The following is a 21,492-nucleotide window of genomic DNA, read 5'->3' as shown; positions in this document are numbered from 1 at the left end:
CCAAACATTAGCAAAGTCTTCATCCATACCTGTTTTGGCAAGGAGTTTCGGATCGAAAGCTCGAGTGTGGGTGAAGGTTTGATTCTTAAGGATGGCATAGCCTTGTCGTTCATGATCATCTCGCAAGTTGAGGTTGGGTGCGTCATTTTCATCAATTTCCATGGCCTCGGCTTGCGGTTCGGCTTGCACTCCATCGTGTTGTTCTTGTTCTTCCTCATAATCCATCGTGCTTGGGCTTGGCGTAGGTTTAGGGGTGTGGCGAGAGCTTGAGCCACCTCGTGAACGAGATGAGCTTCCACCCGTCACCTTATTGAGTGCACCGGAGACCTTCCGCCCTATGCTTTTCATGTTTGGTCAAGAACGAACAGGAATAACTCGAATCGGGTTATGTTAGCGAAACCGAAATGAAAGTTCTTACTCGAGAGTTGTTCCTCTACGTATCTAGACTTTCTTGCAGCAGGGAAATGAGAGAGAGAGGTTTTTTTGAAATCAAACTTGAGAACCAAAGCAATGAAATCCTGTGAGCTTAACACCCACCCCTCAGCCTCTATTTAAAGAGCAAGTGGCTGGGCACGTTGGGGGAGCGCCGAGCACAACATCAAGGAGCTATTGGCAAAGGCTGACCGGCAGCAATGGTCAGGTGGGGTCGCCCGACACCCCCTGTGGGACCACTGGCTCACAGCCAGGGCCCAGGTGCTTCCCAACATCTCTATTTTTTTGAATGCCTGGGTGCTGGGTCCAAACTTTCTTCGAAAGATGTTCAAAAATATTTTTCAAAGAATTTTGATGCTCAGAATATTTTTAGGATTTTTAAAGGAGAAAAGTGCTAGAAAAGATTTCAGTATGCAAGAGTGGTTTGGAAAATTCAAACATGCAGTGGGAGAAATTCAAATTCGAGAAACGTAATTTTGTAGAAAAATCAAATATGAGATAAGTACCGATTTACCTTCGGCAAGGGCTCATCGTTTTGAATCTGACGAGTGGGACCTTTCTTCTGCATGACTTACCATTTGCCATCTCGTCCTAGAGAAGTGGACGAAGATGCGCTCTCTATACCTTAAGCCACACCTTCTTTGTTTTCTTGGTGGTCAAAGGTTCTTCTAGCTAGGGTTCTGGTGTACTCCAGAGCAGGTTTCCACTGTGAGCCTGCTGGATTACAAAATGTTGCTCTTTCCTATACAGGAATTTGAAAAATAGGTTGTTGACCCCGATGCAGAATCGCCAACATCGATCCTTGCCCTGACGTCTCTCAAGAAGGGTCGTCCAAGAATGAGCTGCATGCCCAGGTCCCCCTCCATGTCAAAGACAATGAAATTAGCGAGGACGAAGGAGTTTTTGACTCGTACGAGCATGTTTTTGACTATCCCCTCGGGATGTCGGACTGTGGAATCTGCAAGCTGCATGAGCATACGGGTCTGGGAAAGAGCAGGATATTGTAGTTGCTCAAAGATTACCTTGGGCAAGATGTTCACGCTTGCCCCAAGGTCGCAGAGGGATCGATTGTAAAAGTGATCAAAGATGGAGCAATTGATCATGGGCACCCCTGGGTCTCCATGTTCTGTTAGTCCTCCTCCCGCATTCATTTTGTGACGTGTGGATCTTCCTGCAATGTTAGTGCGTGGTCCCCGCCGGAACGAGTTGCCCCATCTGGTAGACACCATGTTTACATTTTCGACGAGAGATTTTGGTTGCCCCGAAATCTTCTCGGACTCAACAGCTGAAACAACGGCAGCAATTTGAGCAAGTTGTGTTTCAATCATTTTATTGAAACTCAGTTGATGTTTAAGCGCGGAAGAAAGAGTTTCAAGTTTTACGTTTATGCTTTCCAAAGTTTTATTATTGGCAGCAAGCTTTTTATTTAAAGATTCATTAATTTTAGCATGGCCAAAAACAAGATCTTTCAAGGATGGTTGATTTGAATTAAAATTTGAATTGAAGTTTGAGTTGTAGTTGTTACCTCCTCCTTGGTACTGGGGTGTGACTGGTTCCGCCCCTGGCCTTCTTGTGGACGGTACCCGTTGTTATTGTTGTTCATGAAGGCTACTTCTTCAGGGGTCTCGGGGTAGTCATTCCCTGAGTGTCCACCATCACCGCAGACTTCGCACGCTGAGTGTAAGGTCATGGCATGGACGGGAGCGAACAACTGTTGTTTGTTCCCTTCGTCTAGTTTCTTCAGTAGGAGGTCCATCTTTGCGGCGAGCATGTCCACCTCCTTGATGGTATGCATACTCTTGGTTCTGGGCTAGAAATGCTCCTCGTTCCAGCCCTGGTTGGAGACCATCTTCTCGATCAAGGTTGTAGCCTTGGTGATCGTGAGGTCGAGGAAGGCTCCTCCAGCAGCAGCATCTAGGTTAGCCCTAGATTTTGGCGTCAACCCGTTGTAGAAGCTTTGGAGGATGAGCCAGTCGTCCATCCCATGATGAGGGTAGGCGAGGATGTATTCTTGTAGTCTTTCCCAAGCTTTCGGGATAGTTTCCATCCCTATCTACTGGAAACTCGTAATTTTCCTGCGAAGGGCGTTGGTCTTGCCTAACAGGAAGAAACTGGTCATACACTACCCTGTTTTCATCCAATATAGGAGAAAACAAAAAGCAACATTAGCATGTATAAGCAGTAACTACTTCTTATTCACATTGCCAAGTGCTATCCCCGGCAATGACGCCTTAATGCAATCACTAGGAACGGTTAAGTCCCCAGCAACGACGCCAGAAATGCTTGTTGACATTTCTTAACACAATCACTAGGAATAGTTAAGTCCCTAGTAACGACTCCAGAAATGCCAAGCGGGTATGTCTTAACGATTACCGAAAGGATCCACAAGCGCATGGATATACCGTTGTAGCATTTCACCCAGAAGTATTCAAGGTATCGTTATTTATATTTTCTCAAGGGATGGAGTGGTGTGTAAAGGTGTTTACTACAGATAATACAGTGGTAAGTCAAGATAAATGGAATACGAGGGTAATGTGACACACACATATCAACCATTTCTCAAGATAAAGAATAAACAAATACACCTAAGGTCGTTAGCGGGAGCATAGGCATACAACAAGAGTCTTAGTATGACTATTCATACACAAGCAAGGGTTATGTTAGTCCCATGCTTAGAGCTGCAGGTGCCGAGAAATTAGGGATATCGGGGAGAATATCCTGCATTGGAGTACATCCAGTCCCGTTACATCTTTGCATGAACTCCTACACGGTACCCTAATGTCGGGGACTACAGTAACCACGAAGCAGCTTCGTGGTGGACCAAACGGGGCTATCACCACCCGTGGTCTACCCCAGTCAATCCGTGGAGCACCATCATATCCGAAGGATCCCGCATACCTGGACACCACGCCCGTGTATGAGGTCACTACCCTAGCGCCCCCGGGTCTCCCACCCTTCGGATGGACAAGTAATACGCTAAGGCAAGCTCGAAAGCACAACGAACCGACATCTTTACCCAGATCATCTACTCTAAGCAAGCAACCAAGATAACATATGAATAAATAGAACATGGCAAGCAAGCTATCATGATAGCTGAACAACCATGAACTAACTCTATATGGAAAGTATAACGACAGTTGGAATACATAGCCATACCGAAGACTGAGGAATGCTCAATGACCTCCAAGACGAATGGATTTGCTAAAGAGATGAAGTACTAGCCTAGATTCAGTACCCTAGGGAGTACAAGTCAAGATAGTGTGAGGGAGAGAGGCTTCAAGTATTATGTGTTTGAATGAGAATGGGAGGGATCCTTTTATAGCTCTTGAGGTCGGTTCCCACCATCTTCCCACATGGAAACATCTGCAACCGACTTGTAGAGGATAGGATCATATCTCCAGCCAAGATGCACATGGGCTGATGCCAGTCTAGGTTTGGAGGAACCAGGGGGTCGGCCGACCCCTGGCACCTACCGCCTTTTGCCACCTCCTTCGCTTGGGTGACTGCTTGGTGGGTCCTCTGCACTGTTGGGTATGTTTCCAATTTTTGTACGTCGATTTTCTCAGACATGTGAGCCTTCTCTTGGATGTGTGATGTAGGATGCAATCTTCTGTGGTTTCTGTTGTGTCTTTTTTGTGTTTTCGTCTTATTCCGGACTTGTACTCCTGAAATGGTAAAATCTCCAAAACAACTGTGGAGCTAGGTTAGTGATACAAATATGCGAGTAAGAGGTATGGTTTTTTCCTTCTTTTGTGAGTATAGTTGACGGTCGGATTTCGCACTTTAGGACCGTCAACAGAGGTGTCAGACTTCACAACAAAATACTATGCAGACAACCTTCCTAGCATGCATAATCCACCCCCTCGTTAAAATACTAGCAAAGATGAACCCAACCTCAACATTTTCTGAGGGCAACTTGGAAGTGCAAGTGATGCGACCCACAAGACCTTGAAACATGAAGAGTGGCACACTATCGTGCTATATGTGTTGACCAACCTTTCCAAAGTGGAGCCGTACATACAGTAAGTTCTCAACAAACACATGTGACGGAGAGTTCTTTCAAGAAGATGGGCTAGAAGGGAGTTTTGAGATAGACTTAACCGTAGATATCGGAATGGAAGTAGGCAATGAAAGAGTTGTTGAAGCGGACGCTGGAGATGAGGTTCATAATGTGAAGGACCCAGAATTTCTAGAGCGATAATACTTAAGCAATGATAGTGATGACAACATTCCTCCTTTGAAGGAGGGCATGATTATATCGACATGTGTGATAATGATAATGAGACTTATGGTGCAGCTAATCCCGATTATGATGATTATTTCTAATACATGTATGATCCGTACTAATTAATTTACTATTTTGTAATACTATGTTATTTTCTATTTATGTTTGTTCATTTTGCATCTCTTTCAAAGTACGTCTTGTTTATCTGTGATGATTGTTTTACTCTTTTTAGTTGTAGATGATTGGACAAAAATGTTGGACGGTTTGAGGTCGGCATCAACACTTCACCAAAGAGGGTCGGATGCAGCTGAGGAGTCCGGGAGGGGTCGAGGGAAGGGTAGAGCGAGGTCACCGTCACCTGTAGCTTCATTGTCATCTTCATCTGAGGAGGAGGTACCTTCCACGCATGACTCTGGTGATGAGGAGGAGATAGAGGTGGAGCAGGAGGAGGGGGAGGAGATGGAGGAGGTAGGGTGTTCCGCTACCTCTACTTCATCAGGTGTCTAGTTGTGAGCATGGGCGGCGCCAGGGGTAATGCCATGTATTCCTTAGAATACAAAAAGATTTGGGAGGAAATACTAATAAGTATACATAGATTTAAAGCATCTCTAAAAGTCTTTCTAAATTACACTCTCTAAATTATCATTTGGAGATTCTTCTGCATAAAAATCATTTTCTATATGTTTTCACTCTCCAACAGCTTTTCTGTATCTTGTGTATACTCTATAAAGTCATTTTTGCTATCTATCTTTGGCTACCGAGAAATGCAGAATGGAGGATGTCTACATTTGGATAACCACTTAGAGAAGCTGTTGGAGGGTATTTTTCCATCAAAATTTCTTTTCCTAGCAATGATGAAAGATATTGTGAAATATGACTCATAGGCTCTATACAACAAAGCCTACGAACGAAGCCCATAAATGTAGAAACTTTTGTCTGTCCCGTGATCCCGTCACAGCTAAGTATCGCTCATGTCCTATCACAACTAGAGCATTCAGACAGATGCTACAAAGTTAGACTGAAAGAACTGGAAATAAAGATGCAAGAAGTGGATGACAAGGCTTCCGCATTACTTGTCTGGACTGCAGGGACTCCAGAAGCTGTGAAGCATTGCTCCGATTCGCACTTCGACTGCGGTGACGAGGTGTTCCTGTCCGTCTGGTTCAAGCCGGCCCGCGACGACACCCTGGCGACCTTGCCGCATCTCGTCGGCATATGCAACGCCGCTCGTGATGGAAGCTGCACCGCCGTCTCCTCGACGAACGCCGCCGGCCGCCTTATCTTGCATTATATCGGTTCATGGCAGAAAGAGTAAACGAGCTGTTGGCTAAACAAAGCCTTCGTGAAATTAATTGAATAGAGCTTGTGTTGGACGAGTCCATCATGTAACACCCCTGGTGTTAATCCTTTGTTTAGTCGCTAATCATATGCTTAAACATTGACATTAGTAGTAATTGTGCATGCATAATTACATTTTGAATTTCATGTCATCACATGCGTTCAAGCTTAATTATGTTCGCGTAATTTATGCTAATTATATGTTTGATCTTTGATTCGTAAACTTTGTTTAATTTAATACCGTAGTCAAAATCCAGTCAAGTCCCTGTCTCAACCCTGCTTTGAGTGAGTCCGAAATCAACCTTGACCTTTTTTTGACCTGCTTTATCTCTCAAACTGTTGCTCCAACCAACTTCCGCCCAAAATCAATCAGAAAGATCTTGAAATCCTTTACAACTTTTATTTGGGCTAATCTTTAAGTTTCAATGTGAAATTTGAAGATTACGCTAGTCAAACTTCGTTGACCGGGCTTAGCTTTGTTTTTCTCCTCCTCGTACTTTCTCCCGTACTCAGCACAGGAGCCGGCATGGAGCCTCGCCGTCGGGCCTATGCCCGATTCCCACGCCGCTGATGCCAGGTCGTGCTTCTGCCCTCACCCCCGACCTTATCCTCTCTGGGCGGCCTCGTTCCCCTTCCCCTCCTTTCTTCCTGCTCCTGCTCGAATCGAGCCGAGCAGAGGCGCAGCTGCCGGCGCCCCAGCCACCCCGGTCGCACCTCCCTCCGATCCCGCGCGCCTAAGGCCTCCCTACCTCGTCCTGTACCTCCGGCCGCTGTTTCCCTAGCTAGCCAAGGGCTACCTTGGCCGAATCGGCCCCCACTCTGACCGGCCGCCATGGAAGCCCCGCTCGAAGCTCCGGGTCCCCGTCGATCCGAACCCTCCAGTCCTCCTCCGCCCGAATCGAGGTCGTGGTGAGCTCCCCCACATCCCCCTCGACCTCCCCAGCCCATTCACCGACCGCCACAAACCACTCCCTCACCGGAAACCGAGCTACAGCACCACCTCCACCACTGCTCCGCCGCCAGCCCCCCTCCCGACCACCTCCCGCCCTAGCTATTGTTTCAAATTGGTCGCAGGCGAGCCCCTCGTGCTTCCCCACCACTCCTCGGCCGCCGGCATGGGCTCCTCTCGCCAGAACCGAGCTCCCTGAGTGCCTCCTCTACTCCCAGTTCGCGTGAAGGACCCCGTGCAGAAATTCAAGGAAGTCCAGGGGCTTTTATGCATTGTCATAGACTCAGGTGAATAGTGTTCCAGGGACCTAATTGCTTAGAACTTTGAAAATTTGTAGAAAATAGTAGAAAAATCTTAAAATAGAAAATGAAGATGTTTTGGAATCCTTGTGAGTAGATCTATGCAGTGATGTCATAATATGATGGGTGTTAGTTTAAAACTTTTTCTGTAAAAATAGATTTATGCTTGTTAAGGTTTTAATGCTAGTGTTGCTTGTCTTTTTCATAACTGCAGTTATATTGCTCCAAATGATGTAAAATTTTGGTGGTAGGCTTTTCATGTGATGTATGTTCTGTGGTAAAAACTTCAGAATTATTGATGCATGTATGGCTGAGTTATGGAATTTAACTTGGATAGTGCTTTACAAATGGTTTTAAATGCTTTATAAATAAATATAGATGCTAAAATAGGAAATGTGATTCCACTGCCCTTGTATGATGTTATGTTGGTCTAAGAAAGTGTAATATGGCCATGTGTTTACAGAAAATATGAAGTTTTACATTTAACTTGCTCTTACGCGATTAAGTGCAATAAAGATTTGTGTTTTTCATAATCAATAAAATATAAAACATGAGCATGTGAAATTTGTACAGTAAACTACTAGGAGTATTGGTGGTCTACTGTGATTTTTGTAGAATTTATTGTGCACTTTACATGTATGATCATATCTATATGCCTATATGTCTTATAATCTAAATAAATGAAGAAATGATTTAAATAAATTTATTTGGGGATGGATGCTATGTTTTCTAGTGATCATAAGTCATGTATGACATGTTATTATGTTGCTCAATTGTGTTAGTTCTATTTGAGCTTTCAAATGATATGTGTATGCTCTCTTTCAACAAAACAAGCAATGCACATGATATCTGTTTAACGAATTTTTACATGGGTTGCTTGAGTAATTTAAAATGTTGCTTAGGTTGATGCTAGCTCTTATGGCATGTTTAAAGTATACCTTACTGCTGTGAGTGGTACTTGAATGCAAGAACCTATAATGGTTATAGTTCCCTTATATGTATAGATGTTGCTCATGCAACCTTCTTAGGTGCCTTAACTCTTGTTTAAGCTTGATATTGTTTGCATGTTTGCTAAAGCTAGCTCGTGACCTTCATTCATATGGATGCTCAGTTGTGACCTTGTGTCTGTCTTGCTTGCTCTTTTTGATGCTTTGTCTATTGTACTTTCATGCATTCATACATCTGCATTGATGCATCTCATTTAGATACGCTAGATGGACAACGCGTGGACATGAAGCACGTAATGACGGAACCAAACTCCAAGATGGCGTTGGTGGACGTATCCTGAAGAGAGAAGGACCAGCTAGAGCAACTGAAGACCCGGCCCAAGGTCAGAAGGGCCCAAGGCCTTGCTAGTATTAACACTGACTTAGTGTTACCCAAGCAAGTCCCGGAGCATATCCCTTACTTTTAATTATATCATGTTATATCTAAAGCATTGTGCATTTACGTTCAAGGAGTTGATTGGAACCATAGATGCATAATCTCTTTTACCGAGTGTCTTACTAGTTATTGGATCGATAGCACTGCTTTGCTTAATTAGGATTCGTTAGAAGACGGGTGATTTCTTGTCACCCGCGAGATATAGGGTTTGTTACTTCAAGGTTGTTTAAGAAAGAATCCTGTGAGAATGAAAATGGAGACCAGGCGGAGAGGATTTGGACGTGATCATGACATTAAGGAAATTAAACCTCCGCCTATGTTGATCGAGGACCGTACTGTTGTTGGCCCTTTGACTGAGGATTGAACAGTACTAACTACATGCCGGAAGTAGGAGGTAGTCGAAACCAGTAAGCTAATTACCTAATTGCAACGAAATTTGATTCCTGACCCACTACTCTGGCATAGGGGGGAGGGGCGGATGGTGTTGTCGTCCACGGGTTCACCGGGTGTTCGCACGTGTGAGACTCATCATCCGAGTGTTTGCGGCTGCGAGTCAGATTTCGAGGTAATTATGGGAACAGTTGCTCAGTGTGACTCGACGTGGTTGCACTTGGCGTGTGAGTTAGGTCCACCTTGCAAGGTTAAATCGGATCGATTCGCTGTGACTCGCGGATATGAGAGCCTTGGTCAATGGGTCGCATCGTAGTAAAGATGGAAATGACAGAAAGCTGGAAGTTGGATTTATGGTTATGTTTCTCTAATAAGATATTATGTTCAACTATGTTTGCTCTAGAGAAGTAGGCAAACCTAGTTTATGGCTGTTAACTACTCAATTTGGGCTAAAATACTGAAAGTAAGGATCCAGTACTAGCAGCTTTTCAGCAAAAGAACTACAGAGCCAAATAGCCTTTCATGTTTAGGAGTCGGCTAAGTATATACCAATAGTAGCGTAAGTCTTGTTGAGTATTAGTATACTCAGGGTTTGTTGTTACCCTGTTTTCAGATATCTGTTGTTGGTGGAAGATGTCCAGGATTCATATCGGTAGGCTCGATGTGACATCCTCACGACTTCATAGATAACGTTGTTTTCAAACCGAGCTTTTATTTAAATTCCGCTGCTTGTTGAACTCTGATAATTACTTTAAACTTTTTGTAAAACTCTGTTTGATATTTTGAATTTCAAAACCCCTATCTGTTTGTAATCATTTGTGCTCGCCTTCGTGCGAGACTTCCAGTGTTTTCGATCCTTAACTCAATAGGCTGTCGGATTACACCGTTTTAAGTACGCTATAACTTGATTAATGATTAAAATGATAGTTAGCGCATTTAATCCGGTTTAATTTAGGCGGTTCTGTGACACATCAAAACCCTCGTGCAGAAGGATGTTGTTTAGCGAAACTATGTTTCTTTGCTAAGGGGGATGAAAGAAAAGATTAGTCATCTAGAGTCACCACTAGACCAGTCAGACGGATGCTACAAAGTTAGACTGAAAGAACTGGAAATGAAGATGCAAGAAGTGGATGACAAGGCTACAACATCACTTGTCTCATGGAATAAAGATTCGGGTTTTGGGTGTGGATTCATATTTTGGAGGCAAATTCGTATTTTGGGACCCCAATTCGGACTTACCAACATGGATCCGTGATTTTGGAGCCGCGAATTCGTATTTTGGGACCCCAAATTCGGGCTTACCGACATGGATCCGTATTTTTGGAGCCGCGAATTACGACCAGGATTCATGTTTAGAGACTCGAATTCCTTTTTGGCGACATGAATTCCCCATTTTCCGACTTGTGTCTTTTTCGATCCGAATTCATGTTCACAGACACAAATTCGTATTTATGGAAGCCAATTCGTGTTTTGAGACTCGAATTTCTGTATCACAACTTACGTCTTTTTTTAGCAGAACTCGTGTTTCCAGACCCAGACTCCTATTTTGGTACGCAAATTCCTCTAGCAGCACACAGATTCCTGATTTTTGAGAGATCCGTGTTTTGGACGTCGGTTCGTGTTTCGAGACATGATCCATTTGCAATCCAGGAGTTGTAAGCAGAATTCGTGTTTCCAGACCCAAATTCCTATTTTGGGACGCGATATCCTCTTGCGGCACACGGATTCCTGATTTTTGGAGAGAATTTGGAGGTTGGTTCATGTTTCGAGACATGACACAGATTCGTGTTTGCAGTCACGAATTCTGATCGTACGACACGGAATCATGTTTCCAGACACGAATTCCTGAGATTGGACGGGGTTTTGGAGGCGGATTCGTGTTTTGGAGGCTAATTCGTATTTTGGGACCCCAATTTGGGCGAATTATTTTGGGGCCCCAATTCGGGCATGGGCGAGTCCATCAAAACCCTCGTGCAGAAGGAGGTTCTTTAGCAAAACTAGTTTCTTTGCTAAGGGGGATGAAATAAAAGATTAGTCAGCTAGAGTCACAACTAGACCAGTCAGACAGATGCTACAAAGTTAGACCGAAAGAACTGGAGATAAAGATGCAAGAAGTGGATGACAAAGCTTCAGCATCACTTGTCTGGACTGCAGGGACTCGAGAAGCTTATGCATTTCATCAAATACATATATAGTATATCTCAGGCTATTAGCTTTGCCTAAGTCGTGCAAGCAAGATGCCTTTGATGGGGGCAAGAGCTTGCAAAATAACGGGCTATAGTGATTTACAAGCAGTTGCGCCTATAAGTCCACAAGCACAAACGACGAGGATGAACCACAACTTCCTGGTGAGGTTTGGTTGTTGATGGTGGCGTCACGTTATACCCAACCACCATGCTCTGTATATAGCCAGCTTCTCCATCACACATGCTCACACATGCATCTGCACGACTGCACTTACGAACAGCCTTCCTGCATCTGCATATCAGATCTTGAACAAAAATGTACTAATTTTATCAAATGCCATGCTACCTTTGTTCATCGAACGCAAGACGTGGTCAAGGACTTTATTGCCACCTTTCCTAGGTAGAAGACGTCTGGGTCCAGCGTTGGTTCAGTGAGTAGCTTGCCGTAGAGGCATTTCGTCGAGCAGCCGTAGAGGCATCTTCCAATGAGCACTCCACCTGGAAGGGCGCTTGAGTGTTGTGCTTTTTGTGAATCCGTTTGTCTGTCTAGTACAATTCTTCTCTTTCTCTAGAAGCGTGCTGGTTTGGTCTTGCGCTAATTTTTATTGGGCAATGCTGTTGTTTACAAAACCAGATCCTGTCATATTCCCTTATCTCTTTCTTTGCCACAGAAAACTTTGTCTTCCGAACATTGTTAAAGTTTGTTCAGGCATTGTTTTTACTTGTTGGACCTTAGTCATCATTTCTTATTTAGTTTGAGCCTTTGCTCTTGACCTACTTTGAGCATACAATTTACTGGAATTTTTGTCCGATCCAGACTCCAGTAGTAGCTGCACTTAATTTCTCAGCAAAGGTATCATTATCTTAAGAAAAAAAAATCGAAGGTATAACTAAGGAAATTTGACTGCTCATTTGTTGATCATCCAAAACCGAGCACAATCGCTTCAATGAATTTACTAGAAACTACCAATCACTTGCATTTCAAATCCGCATTATCTGTTTGTGTGCTTGCATTTCAAATCCGCATTATCTATTTGTCTGAGTACATGGGATTGGAATTATTTTCACTTCTAAACCTTATTAGGCAGCTGAATCATATATCGAGCACCAGTTATAGAAGAGTATATAGCCTATGGGTCGCAAGCTTCTCCTTATTCATTTTGTCAAATGTCTAGCCTCCAACCACTTATTTGAATCTATTATCTTATTATTTGGCTAACAAACGGAGCCTCCACGTTCGCTCTCAAGGTCTAGAAATTCTCATGTTAATCGGAAAAAAAAAGAAAAAAAAATTAAAATTACTCACCACTGCCATTACGAAAAAATTAGCCTAAAATATCCAAATACATGTTTATGAATTACCCATCAATGCCATTAAAATATATTTCTATTTATAAATATAAATTTATCCATCATTTTGCATATCAAACTACATATCTTTGCGTACCTATAGGATATTAAAACAATTAACATATTTTACCACTCGTATATTTTATTATATTACTAAAATCCGAATACACATTCATGATTATATTATTATTAGTCAAAATAAACAAGATAATTCTAGATTTTGCACTATATAGACTACCACCCTCCAAAGGTTTGTTGATGATATTGCTACAAGACACTACCGCACCTCACAATTAACACCACAAGCTCAAAAAAAATTAACACCACAAGCAGATCAGGAATCAGAAAAATATCGATTAGGCCATGATTGGTATAGTAAGCTCATCAGACTTGAACATGAATATAGGTTGGCTTCCAAAAAGCAAAAAACTTGGATCGATTGTTCCCCAATAGAAACTAGGCCATGGAGGCATGACGTTATGCAACAAACGACAGAATTAAACATAATAGCAACAGACGACCACCAACAAATGGAGCCTCCATGTTCGCTTTCAAGGTCTAGAAATTACCACGTTAATCGGAGAAAAAAAGAAGAAAAATTAAAATTCCCCACCACTGCCATTACGAAAAAATTAGCCTAAAATATCCATATACATGTTTATAAATTAGCCACCAGTGCCATTAAAATATATTTCTATTTGTAAATATAAATATATCCATCGTTTTGCATATCAAGCTACATATCGTGCATACCTATATGATACTAAAAAAATTAACATATTTTACCACACCTATATCTTATTATATTACCAAAATCCAAATATACCTTCACGATTATATTATTATTAGTCAAAATAAACAAGATAATTCTAGATTTTGCACTATATTAGACTACCACCCTCCAAAGATTTGTTGCTGATATTGCTACAAGACACTACCGCACCTCACAATTAACACCACAAGCTCAAAAAAATTAATACCACAAGCAGATTAGGAACCAAAAAAACATTAATCAGGCCATGATTGGTACAGTAAGCTCATCAGACTTGAACATGAACATAGGTTGGCTTCCAAATAGCAAGAAACTTTGATCGATTGTTCCCCAACAGAAACTAGGGCATAGAGGCATGACGCTATGCAACAAACATCAGAATTAAACATAATAGCAACAAACGACCAAGAGAATCATAAAGTAGCGAAGTTAGCAAAAGAATAACTTAGTCAATTGAACTGAGCAGCGGCAGTATTACTGCAAGGGCTAGCGGATAAGAAACATACTACTACTACAGTAAATGGTAGTAGTTAAGATCGAGGAGATAGACGGTTGTGACAGATTAGGGTTGTGTGCTTGCCATGCAGCCACATCACTGACAAAGAAAGATGTAGGCAAAAGGAGGCACCACTGCACTAGCAGTAAAGAAGCACTCTTAATTATGAAGCAAGTAGCATGCAATGGAAAAGATTTAAGTTTATGAATAATAATTAGATAAAAATATAAGATATATTTAAAATATCAATAATAGCCACGTAAATGCGCGGGTTACCTCACTAGTTTATATGTAAATGAGGATATTATTTGATTCTTTAAAAATGTTAACTGTGGATAATGTAGATGTAAATTAGGAGTTTATATTTTATTTTATTGTTCTCATAATAACAAGTTTGGGTACTTTAGTTTAGATAGAGATTTAGAGTTACTTTATATTTATTCTTACTAGTCTATCAACTCGTGCTCCCGCACGGGCTAGCTAAAATTAATATAAGAATGAGGTTAATAATTTTAATTATCTATCTCATTTCCTTTTTATGTATTAAATATTCTAACACATACTCTGAAATATATTTATTTATCATTATCTAGTTACAATAGATTTCATTTTACATCACATCTTCACATGTATTCAATATATATTTAGTTGAACTATTTGTTTGTGGATTGGTATTTTTATTTCTTCCATCATTAATATATGGTGACATATATCGTGAGCAATATTTTTATAAATAATATATTTAATAATGATAGAAATATTAATTTATAATTTTATATTGGTGCACTTTAATATATTATTAGAATTATATAATTTAGATTCGAATTTAGGAGTAATTTAATTTGTATAATAATGACCTAAGTGGATAATTTATATACAAATTTACGGGGATATTTGTATTATTTTTATAATGGCATAGGTGGGTAATGTACACAAAGATTAGAGGGCTCCTTTAGATTTTTTTTTATAGTGGCATAGGTGAGTAATTTAGATATACATTTAGAGGGTTACTTTATTCTATTTTTATAATAACAGAGGTGGGTAATTTATTAGGAACCCTCCGCCGTAGTACCGCTGCAACACCACACACCACCTGATAGGATGAGACCACCGAATCAGAACCTCATACAGGCTGTCTTTCAGTCGCCACCGCGATAACATAACGCGCGGGGGCCTCGTCACATCCGCCGTTGGACTCCACCTCGCTCTCGTCGCCTCTGGAAAACACCGCACACTGGGACCTCACCACGCCCACCTCAATCTCCATATCACGGATCCGTTTCTTAAATTATCGTCAGGGTGGTGGGCAAAATTGCCCTGCCTCCTGAATCTCCATCAAATCGCTGAGTCGTTTCCGCATGTCGACCTCACTTCCTTGCTTCACCCGTGCTCAAAATCCCCGCTGCCTAGCCAACGAGTCGAAGAAGTCGCCGACGCCATCTTTCGACGATGTACCGCACCGGATAGCCCAACCAAGCTGGACAACCCGTCGTAGTCCGCTGCCAGCCAAGTCATCTCACGATGCCAATGCCACTAGCGCCGTCCTCCAACGCAGTCTCACGCCGCACTGACGGTTGCCAAGCAACACCAGCCGCCGCAGTCCGCTGCAAGCAGCCACAATCGACAATCATGCGCGACCTTCAACCGCCACCAAAGCCGTGAAGACCTCCACGTGGGCTCAACAACACCCATTTAGCTTGCCCAGCGACGAGATTGCTGCCACCGGCTACGGCCGCCCAAGACTACAGTACCGGAGACGCCAAGAGCTGAGATGGGTCTCTAGAGATGACGCCTTCAAGAAGGGTACGACGCCGATGGCGCTGCCGTCACTCGTCTAGAACTGGACAGGGTTTTCACCCAGAGAAACCCGTGCAGGAGAGTCGGAGCTCCGACGTTGACACCCCCAGCGGGGGAACGACACCATGTGGCGCCGCCGTCATGTCCACCGGCTTCCCAGTGAGGGCTTTCACCCGAAGAATCTCCTCCCCTGCACACTCGCAGTTCGGCACTCGTGGATCGCAACCAAGACAACCCAGTCGGGGCGCCGCCGCCCCACCGCTCGCCCAGCCACATCACGTCCAACACCGCCCCACCTCCAGGCATAGGGTGAGCAGGTCCGTGGCAAGCTCGGACGCGTCGCCGGCCAGGGACTCCGCTCACGACCGCAGCAGCTCCACGGCGTGGCCATGGTCCGTGACCACGTGCGCCCTGTGCCAAGTTCCAGCCAGCCCGTGACCGCCCACGACGCCGTGAAGGCATGCCGGGGACCGCGCCACCGCCGCCGTGCAGCCCCGCCGCCGACTGCCTATAGCGCCACACCCGAACTTCCGCGCAGCCGGGGCAGCGCCATGAGCGTGCCCACACACTGCAGCTGGCCGCCGCCGCCACAAGGTCGCCAAGGAGGGAGCAACACCACCAAGCCGCGCGCGGCCGCCGCCGGCGCTGCACCCCACCGGACTTGCCAAAGGACTGCTCCACTGCCGCACCTCGTAGATCCACCCCTGTAGGTGCCGGATCCGGCCCCCGGGGCGCCGGATCAGCCAAGCTGGGCCGCCGCCGCCGTCGCAGCCATAGCCGCCGCTGTCGCGGCCTCCGCTAGAGCAGCAGCCGGCCTGCAACCGAAGAAGCCCTGCCGCCACCTTCCTAGCAGGCGCCCGGACTTCCGAGGCCCTGCTCCGGTGGCGGCGAGGTGGACAGGAGCTCTGGGAGGGAGGTGGCGGAGAAGGCCGGTGGGGTGCCGCCCGTGTCGCCTCCCTGGGAGAGACGACGCGGGGGGCTGTTGCATTCCCAATCACGATCCATTACCACCCCTAGCGGGAACAATGTCCAATGGAACTCAAGTATGGGCCATGAGACAAAAGTTATGTACTCTCAATGGTAGACATTCAAGACAGGAAAAGTAAACTTGAGTTTTTTTCTCTAATCAAAAGCCACCACTTCTTCTGCTTTCACATTTTGCTAGAAATAAAGGTCATCATAACCAACTGCATTTCTACTCTATAACACTGATTAAGACAATTGACACGTGGAACCAGATGGATACCGACTTGACTACGACTGAAAAGAAGCGACGCATGTATCCACGCATATGGCGTGAAAAGTGCAGTGGAGGAGTTACGTATCAAGTAATTTTGACTCAAGCTAAGAAACTGCAAAATGTGTAGCCAATGATGTCTCTGCATTAGCATTACGACGAGATTACAACGCGCAAGTAATTGCCCGCGTGAGGGAAAGACGTTTTTCTCGAAAGAAAAAGAGCTGATCGACCATTAAGCGAGAAGGCATCTCCTTGATTGGCTTCGTCGTAAACGAGCTAGAGGGGAATGCATACCCTGGTTAGCCGAAAGACACTCGCTGAAACCACTGCTTGAGTTTTTTTTTCCTAATCAAAAGCAACCACTTCTTTTGGATTCGCATATTGCTAGAAATAAAGGTCATCATAACCAACTGTATTTCTACTCTACAACACTGATTAAGACAACTTCACGTGGAACCAGATGGATGCCGACTTGACTACGACTGAAAAGAAGCGATGCATGAATCCACGCATATGGCGTGAAAGGGCAGTGGAGGAGTTACGTATCAAGTAATATTGACTCAAGCTAAGAAACTACAAAATGTCTAGCCAATGATGTCTGCATTAGCATTACGACAAGATTACAACGCGCAAGTAATTGCCCGCGTGAGGGAGAGACGACGTTTTTCTCGAAAGAAAAAGAGCTGATCGACCATTAAGAGAGAAGGCATCTCCTTGATTGGCTTCGTCGTAAGACACTCGCTGAAACCACTGCTTAGCTAGAGTGGTACTCACAAGATCAAGGAGAGGACCTGGTAGGCGTGCTGTCACTACTACGCTACAACTCGAGAAACATAATATTTATACAACACGAAGATCCCCTACCCTTTAAGCTCAAACCCTTCAATTCACTCTAGAGTCGATCGAAGAAGCAGACATCATTTAGCTAGGTATCCACTTAATAAACTTCCAAGCAATACAATGGCGCTTCCAACGACATGGGCTTCGTTCATCGTGCTAGTCACCGCTGTCTTCCTCAAAGCCATACTTTCCCGACGGCGCCGCCGCACCTACAACCTCCCGCCAGGCCCCAAGCCATGGCCAATCATTGGAAACCTCAACCTCATCGGTGAGCTGCCGCACCGCTCCATGCACGAGCTCTCCAAGCGATACGGCCCGCTCATGCAGCTCCGGCTCGGGTCCTTGCCCGCCGTCGTCGGCTCGTCCGTCGAGATGGCCAGGCTCTTCCTCAAGACCAACGACGCCGCCTTCTCAGACCGGCCTAGGTTCGCGATCGGCAAGTACGGCGCGTACGACGCCTCGGACATCATGTGGTGTCAGTACGGGCCGTACCTGCGCGAGGCGCGCAGGTACGGCCCGTACTGACACCACATGATGTCCGAGGCGTCGTACGCGCCGTACTTGCCGATCTCCGCCGAGCTCTTCAGAGCCAAGCGGCTCCAGTCCTTCGAGCTCATCCGCGGCGAGGAGGTGCGCGGGATGCTGCGCGGCCTGCGCGAGACGTCCGGGCGCGTCGTGCAGCTCAGGGACTACCTACAGGTGATGACGCTCGGCGTGATCTCGCGCATGGCCCTCGGCAAGAAGTACATCCAAGAGGAGGCGGCCACCGAAGGGGGCCCGCCGCCGGTGCTGACGCCGGCCGAGTTCCGGGAGATGGTGGATGAGTTCTTCGTGCTTCACGGTGCGTCTAACATTGGCGATTTCATACCTTGGCTGGATTGGCTGGACCTGCAGGGGTACGTCAGGAGGATGAAGAGCATGAACAGAAAGTTCCATCGGTTTCTGGACCATGTTCTGGACGAGCACAGCCGGCGGCGGCGCCTCGAGGGAGAGGGTTTCGAGGCGAGAGACCTGGTGGACGTGCTGCTGCAGCTGGCGGATGACCCTAACCTTGAGGTTCAGCTCAGCAGGGACAATGTGAAGGCTATCATACAGGTGTGTGCGGTGTGCCCCAATTAATTTCCACTAAAGCCTATCAACCTGTGCTCCCTCACGGGCTAATTTGAACTAATATAAAAAATAAAGCTTATACCTAATAATTGTAATTATCAATCTCACGCCCTCTTTCATCTATTAAATATTCTAACACATGCTCTAAATATATATTTATCATTATTTAGTTGTAATAGATTTTATTTTACATCACACCTCCATGTTCGTTCGATATATATTTAATTGAACAATTTGTTTGTGAATTGGTATTTTAGCTCTTCCATTGTACATGAATATATGGTGACACATATCGTGGATAGTATTTTATATAAATAATAACATGAATAATATATTAATAACAATAGAAATAGTAATTTAGAATTTATATTGGTGGACTTTAATATTTTATTATAACTGTATATTTAGATTTAGATTTAGGGGTTACTTTAACTTTTAATATGACATAATTGAATAATTTATATGCAAATTTAGGAGGTTGTTTGTATTATTTTTAAAATAGCATAGGTGGGTAATTTACATGAAGATTAGGGGTTACTTTAGATTTTTTTTTATAATGGCAGAAGTGGTAATTTAGATATATGTTTATTTTTATAATGGTATAGGTGGGTAATTTACATGAACATTAGGCGATTAATTGAGATTTTTTATAATGGCAGAAGTGGGTAATTTAGATATATGTTTAGGAGGTTATTTTAGTCTATTTTCATAATGGTAGAGGTGGGTAATTTGTTAGGAAAGATAACAGACTCAGTGTCTGATATAATTAGAGTTGTTGGATTGATGACCGGATGTTTTTTATTGTTATGAGAATTTCTAGAAATTTTTTATTTCTGTAGAGTGGCCACTTAGGATCCTATGTGGTTTTATATAGAGTCTTAAAAGGGGGAAGCATTGAATTAGTAATAGTAAAAAAAACTCTACCCGGGGGAGGAAACGGCCCCACCATTTTTTCATTAAGAGGAAGCCACACCGGCTTACCCGGGTAGAGAAACCCCCCGAACCCTGGTCCATGCCCGTGAGGGCCAAGCCTTACGGCGAGCACAGTGAGGGGGTTTTTTTCTCTCAGCAGCCTGAAATTCACTTCTGATGAGAATCGAACTCAGGACCTGCTGAGAGCGCGACGGCTACCGGGCCGGGCTAGCCATCTCAACTGCCCGGCCTTTCGCTTGAATTAGTAATAGTAAGATGGTACTAGCTAATTTCTTAATAATCAACGGATCAAATAACCAGGTCGTTTTGTTACGATCTCATAGTGGTAATGCTCATACACAACCCTGTGATTTGGAGAGAAAAGCTATATTACGACGTCAACTGGAACTAACAAATAAAAAAGATTACAATGATAATAAATGCCCGTTTAATTGTCAGAAGAACTCAGCACTCAGCAGTGCATGCAACACTGTATCACGCAGGATGCACTCCTCGGAGCGTCAGATACTGCCGCTGCGACCATCGAGTGGGCGATCTCGGAGCTCATCAGGAACCCCAAGGTACTAGGCAAGGCCGCCGAGGAGCTGGACCGTGTGGTCGGGCGCGAGCGCCTGGTGACGGAGGGGGACCTGCCAGCCCTCCCCTACATTGAGGCCATCCTCAAGGAAACCTTTCGCCTGCACCCTGTTGCGCCGACGCTGGTGCCCCACCTAGCTCGGGAGGATGCCCGCGTGGACGGTTTCGACATCCCCGCCGGCACGGCCGTGTTCGTCAGCGTGTGGTCGATCGGCCGTGACCCGGCGCTGTGGGACGCGCCGGAGGAGTTCCGTCCGGAGCGATTCATTGGGAGCAAGATCGATGTGAAGGGGCAGGACTTCGAGCTGCTGCCCTTCGGCTCCGGCCGGCGGATGTGCCCTGGGTTAGGCCATGGGATGAAGGTGACCCTGCTGAGCATCGCCAACCTGCTGCACGGCTTCGTGTGGAGGCTCCCGGATGGCATGAAGGTGGAGGACCTGAGCATGGAGGAGATCTTTCTGCTCGCGGTGCCACGCAAGAACCCACTTGAGGCTGTCGTCCAGCCCAGGCTACCGAGCCATCTATATATGCGTGCTTAATGTCCACACATCAGTACGGGCATGTGTTGCCATTCGGTGTTTGTAGTTATTATAGTACTGGTCATGGTGATATTTATGCAAAGCCTTTTACATGCTAGGGTCATGTTGAATGATGTGTGTAATTCATGACTCAATAAAGATACCTACATAAAAGGTGTGTCTGTGTGTGTGGGTGTGGGTGTGGGTGTGGGTGTGTTTGCTTAAGGTGTGTCCGTGTGTGTGGGTGTGGGCGTGGGTGTGTGCGTGTTTGCTTAAGGGTGGGGGACGACTGCTTTGCCGAGTGCCCTAATCTAGCACTCAGCAAACCTAATGTCTGCCGAGTGCTAGATCAGACACTCACTCGGCAAACAATGATTTTTTTGTTCCCCTACCTTATGTTTTCATAAATTCTTTTAGTAAATTTATTTGAATGCACTTTGTACTTTATTAAATTAACTCAACAATACATATTTCATGCTTATCAAATATTAGTAAAATATTTTATGTAGTTATATATCAAATTCAATTTATATGAATTAAACTTCTATAATTTCAGTTAAAAATAAAATATTATCAAAGGTATCCAAAATAATAACTAAAAATTCTTTTTTATTTATATTCACCAAGTGCCAACCAAAGACAGTCGGCAAACCTTGTA

General features: G+C 44.6%; 1 long non-coding RNA gene, 1 other non-coding gene and 1 pseudogene across 2 annotated transcripts; all 3 read left to right on the top strand.

Annotated features, from left to right (window-relative positions):
• The first annotated feature begins 2,411 nt into the window (after positions 1-2,411).
• LOC120663142 lies at positions 2,412-2,518 on the top strand. The gene has a single exon (XR_005670364.1). It is a non-coding gene; the product is annotated as a small nucleolar RNA R71 (small nucleolar RNA).
• Positions 2,519-6,500: 3,982 nt separating this feature from the next.
• Positions 6,501-8,736, top strand: LOC120660787. Its single transcript, XR_005669738.1, has 2 exons — positions 6,501-7,231; positions 8,449-8,736. It is a non-coding gene; the product is annotated as an uncharacterized LOC120660787 (long non-coding RNA).
• Positions 8,737-14,756: 6,020 nt separating this feature from the next.
• LOC120660786 lies at positions 14,757-21,008 on the top strand (annotated as a pseudogene).
• The last annotated feature ends 484 nt before the right edge of the window (positions 21,009-21,492 follow it).

Source organism: Panicum virgatum, chromosome 2N, assembly GCF_016808335.1.
Source record: "Panicum virgatum strain AP13 chromosome 2N, P.virgatum_v5, whole genome shotgun sequence".
Classification (NCBI taxonomy): Eukaryota; Viridiplantae; Streptophyta; class Magnoliopsida; order Poales; family Poaceae; genus Panicum; species Panicum virgatum.
The sequence above is the reverse complement of the archived record's forward strand: the minus strand, read 5'-3'. Positions and strand labels throughout refer to the sequence as shown.